The 4,606-nt window shown below is 50.4% G+C and overlaps 1 long non-coding RNA gene across 1 annotated transcript; it reads left to right on the top strand.

The window, feature by feature from the left end:
• Positions 1-2,545: 2,545 nt before the first annotated feature.
• LOC137205717 (uncharacterized) lies at positions 2,546-4,271 on the top strand. Its single transcript, XR_010934273.1, has 3 exons — positions 2,546-2,758; positions 3,131-3,214; positions 3,889-4,271. It is a non-coding gene; the product is annotated as an uncharacterized lncRNA (long non-coding RNA).
• Positions 4,272-4,606: the final 335 nt, after the last annotated feature.

Genomic DNA, 4,606 nt, shown 5'->3' with positions numbered 1-4,606 from the left:
CTGAGGAAGGAGAGCTTCATTAGGCCAAACAGCAAGACTTTTGGGTGAAAGCAATCTTTTCTAAAATGTGGAGCTCTGAACACAGAAAAAAAAAAAAGGAGAGAAGGAGGCAGGGGGAGGAGGAAAGGGGTTCCTGTGAGTCTGAAGCTAGGAATAAGAGCTGGAAGAGTGGGCAGATGGATGACCTGGTGACGGGCTAGCCACTGGTCCCACGGAAGGCCTTTCAGGGTAAACAAACTGGCCAGGGTGCACAGCCTTGCTTCAAAAGGCCCACGATTACTCGTTTTATTGCTCAGAGTTACAAGATGATGGTATCTCGAAAGAAGGTGACAGCAAGTTAACAGATCCGTCCCTGAGGGTGCCTGGCCCAGACGCAGAGACTCCCTTCTCCAAACAGAGATGCAGGCACAATTAGACACTTTCAAAATGAGACAGTTCTCTGTTTCAGGAACCCATTGGAAGGCCAGTCAGTGCCCTCCCCCGCCTCCATGCACATTTTGGTACTAATTAACTCCTAATTTGGAAAGGGGGAGAAAGGGGTGTCTCTTTCAAGAATTCCTCCCTCCGGAGATGGCATCTCCGGGCAGCAGCATTTGGCAGTAAAAGCACAACAAATGTCAGAGCGGAGTGGCCGCAGGGCTGGGGATTTACGACTTGGTTCCGGAATGCTGTCAGAGGCACGGCCAGACACTCTCATTCCAGATTGGGACGGATTTGTGTAATTAGGCAAAGTCAGCCAGCCCTGTCCCGGGAGGTGAGAGGCCTGAGTCCCATCTCTGCTGTTAACTTGTTGTGTGAACTTGGGCAAGTTCCTTTTCCTCCCTGGGCCTCAAGTCACCATCTAAAATAGAAGGGTAGGATCTGTCATCTCTAAGGATACTTCCACAGCCCCCAAAGTCTACGATTCTAAGATTCTAAAACTTAGCAGGCTTTTCTCCAGTATACACACACACTCCAAAATCACTGGGAGCCAGAAGCCGGGCGGTGAGGGAGACAGTGGATCATCGTAGATGGATGAATTCCAGCTTACAAGGCACGAGGGTAACCAAGTGGCCCTGCTTTCATCAGCACCTTTTAGCATCATCAAGAACTCGGTCTTTCTCACTGTAGGCCTTTCTCAGCATGGAAGAAGCGTCACCATCCATCCTCAGAGTGGCCTGGGGCTCCTCCCCACTTCTCAGCCGATACAAAGATCACTCTTCCATTCTTTGGAGAAAGGTCCTCGGAACCTTTCTGTCTGGTCTACTATTATCCTGAATGGTGAAGTACAGGCTGCAGTCATGAGCCACATGTCTTGCTGAGTCTGGAAGATGCAGCAAGTCTTGCTACTTTGCTTCTGTTTAGCACAGCATCGGACCGGCACCCTGGCATCCTGGCCCCAACGGGCTTGTGTTCGTTCAGTACCACTTTACAAGTGCATTAGCTCTTGGGAAGTCCTGGGTATCTGCTCCGAAAGTTGCCGCAGAATCAAAGAAAGAACTGCACTTCCACCAGGAGCCTACATCTGCAAATCTGAAAAGGCTGAACTGACTTGGAAAAAATGACACTGCTTTCACAGATGTGTCATTCAGATTTTTCTACTCTTCCCCACTTTTGTTTGTTATAAAGAGTAACACTTGTCCCTCCTATAACAGTTCCTGTCCCCTGAAAATTACCGCACAAACACTATGCAGATACAAATACCCTTCACTTCTCCACCTGTACTTTTTAAAATTATCATTGACTATCTCTGTGCCACACAGCAGCAGGAAGCATGTCTATCTCGGTTAATGCCCTCTCCTCCAGCCCTAGCTCAGCTCCAGGTACATAATGGTGCTTACAGAAGAGAGCTGGATGAATTGTCAAGTTCCAGGATCCAGGCTGTGGGTGCTAAGTTCTGAGAAGCTATGGTGAGAACGCAGAAGGCAGGGAAAGCATCCTGGGATGTGGCCTGGGGTGGAACTTTAAAAACCAGCAGCCTTTAGAGAGGCAAAGGAAGGCCTCAGGTACCCCTTGGCTTCCTCTCCTCCACACCCCGCCCCCATGCCTCCCTCCTGTTGATGCCAGTAATGATTGCCATGCCCATAGGGCAATCAGCAGGAAGACGCCACCTACAGGTGAGTGCGGAGAAAGCACCGGGACAGAGCAGGTCTGCCCAAGCCAGCTTGAAAAAAGTTTAGTCCTTCTTTGACTGAAATAGTGCTCACTGATGGATCTCCTTGGGCCCTGGTTTCCCATTTCTACTCAGATCTGCCACATACATCCCCCTTTATCTTTCCTGGCCACACCAGCTCACTCTTTACTAAGCAGCTTCTTTTCCCCCCAAATCTCTAAATAAAACTTGCAATCTTGCCAAATATTTCTCCATCAAGTAGTATTTAGCAACAAGAGTGCCACAAATGGATCACGAACAGATCAAATATCATACGTTTGTTTTCAAATCCTGGAAATACTTTCCAAATCATGTCTCTTTTTTTTTTTGTTTTCCTTTTCAGACACGTCATCAACCTCCTGACAATTTTGGCCGGGCCTGCCAGCAGGCAGCCTTAACGGCCCAACTCTGGCAGAAGGCTGGGCATGCATGGCTGAGGGAGGGTGGCTGCTGGTGGAGACCACCTGTAAGCAGCTTGGTGACGTAGTCCCTCTCTGTGTGATGCCCTGAGGGAGCCATGTGTGTGGTCGCGTGAGGACCTATGGGTGGGGTGCATGTCAGGTGGAATTGAAGAAACTGAGGCATGAGACTTCATGGGTAAACGGGAGCCCATGATGTAGAGGGTATGTGAAGGACAGAGGACATGGGTTATGTGTGATGCGGGGGTATCTGAGACTTTGGGTGAGGTCTGTGTGTGCTCTGTGATCTGTGTGATATGAAGGATCGTGCAGTGTGTGAGCGTGGTGTGTGGTGACTGTGGGGCATATTGGGTGAGATCTATTAGTGTGGTGTGGTGGGTGGCCTGAGGCTTGGTGTGCTCTGGGCACTGGGGAGGGTGAGGAGGATGCTGGGAGGGTGTGTGTCCAAATGACATCTTGGCCACCAGAAAGCAGCCCTGGGATTGGCCAGATCTGGGCTCTGAGACCCTCTCCAGGAGCAGGAGGGCTGCTCCTGCTGGGGAAGCCACTGGCAGAGTGGACTCCGTGCAGAGGCTCGGAGAAGCTAGGTGGCTGGAGAAGCTAGGTGGCTGTCACCTGATGCCTGTGCCCAAGGTGACTGAAGCAAAGCAAATGAGGCAAAATGGTAAGCAACTCCAATTCTGGATCAAGGGCCTGGGGAAGACACTGGAGCCCTTGGCCCAAGGGAAGTCTGCGGCTGAAACAAACGTAGCTTCAGTCCCTGGGGCCACATTATCACTAATAATGACCTCAGCCCAAGGGAGACATAGTCTACTTTCCCAAGTGACAGATGGCCCTTCCATGAGGCCAGAGGAGGCACCGAGGCAGGCTGCCCAGGGTCTCGTGCAAAGGCCACAGGGCTGTCCCAGAGGAGGAGCCAGGCTCCGGTCGCGTCTCTTCCCTCCTAGACAGGCAAATCCCATCATCTTAAGATTCAAATCTCGTGGCCCAGCCTCCAAGGCCCTTGGCTCTCTGGTCCCGCTCTCGTGGCTAACCTGTGTCCTCTGTGTGTTCCCCCCACTCCAGCCAACCTAAGGCAAGCAAGCAACCCTCAGTGTTCGCGGCTCAAGACGCTGTTCAGAGAGTCCTTGCTTGGGAGTGGGGGGAGGGAGAGGCCTCTGGAGGCTGAGCCCAGGGGGTGACGGGCAGGACGCAGAGAGTCACAAAGATCTTCTGAGGTGACCCTGATCCAACATTTTCAAATGCTTGAGAAAGCTGTTCATAATTGGCTTTTGAAGAAGGAATGCCTTCCTCTTGTCATTTAAAACTGCAACACGACAAATTGCTTCTTCAAAACAGCTTGCAAACCAAGACAGCTTCAGATGTGGAGTCATGTAGAGGAGAAAACGTCTGAAAAATTACTGCCAGGAGCGAATAACCCAAGAAACTTATGCCAGCAAGAGACTGGAGGGTCAGAGAGAGCTGTCAGCCCCACGAGGGGCAAGCTGCCGGCACCCTTCTGCGTGGAGCAACACTGAAACGCATGGAAAAGCCCGTAATGACACAGCTGAGTTGTGCTCATGTCTTCGACAGCCTCTCTTCTCTCCCCTACCTCAAATCCATTGTTCTTTGTGCTTGTTTTTCTGCTGGGGGCCTTAAGTCCCATCCGGGAGGCAGGATGAGAAGAAAAGTCCACTCTTGTACCCCTCTTCTCGTCTCTTCTCTCTTTCTCTGAAAGTGGACACCCACCCTTTTTTACTGAACGCAGAGTTAGTCCACTTCTCAGCAGGCAACTAGAGTTAATCCATTTTTTTTCATTGATTTAATCTTTTTTGTTTAGTGCAGGCATGGGAATAAAAAGAGAAGAAATTTCACATTAACTAATTTCCTAAAAACGAATTTCAAAGAACAATTGAATCCATTTTGTAAATCCAGTGGGAATACTCAGCCTTGGAATTTACCCCCAAATCAGCTGAGACAGGCACAGAGCGTCAAAATATTCCCAGCCTGAGAGATGAGCCCTCCCAGCTGTCCTTAGAGACTATTGCAACAGCCTCCTACCCAATCTCCATGCCTT

Source organism: Pseudorca crassidens, chromosome 14 (genome assembly GCF_039906515.1).
Source record: "Pseudorca crassidens isolate mPseCra1 chromosome 14, mPseCra1.hap1, whole genome shotgun sequence".
Classification (NCBI taxonomy): Eukaryota; Metazoa; Chordata; class Mammalia; order Artiodactyla; family Delphinidae; genus Pseudorca; species Pseudorca crassidens.
Note: the sequence above shows the minus strand (reverse complement) of the source record. Positions and strands in the feature narration are given on the sequence as shown.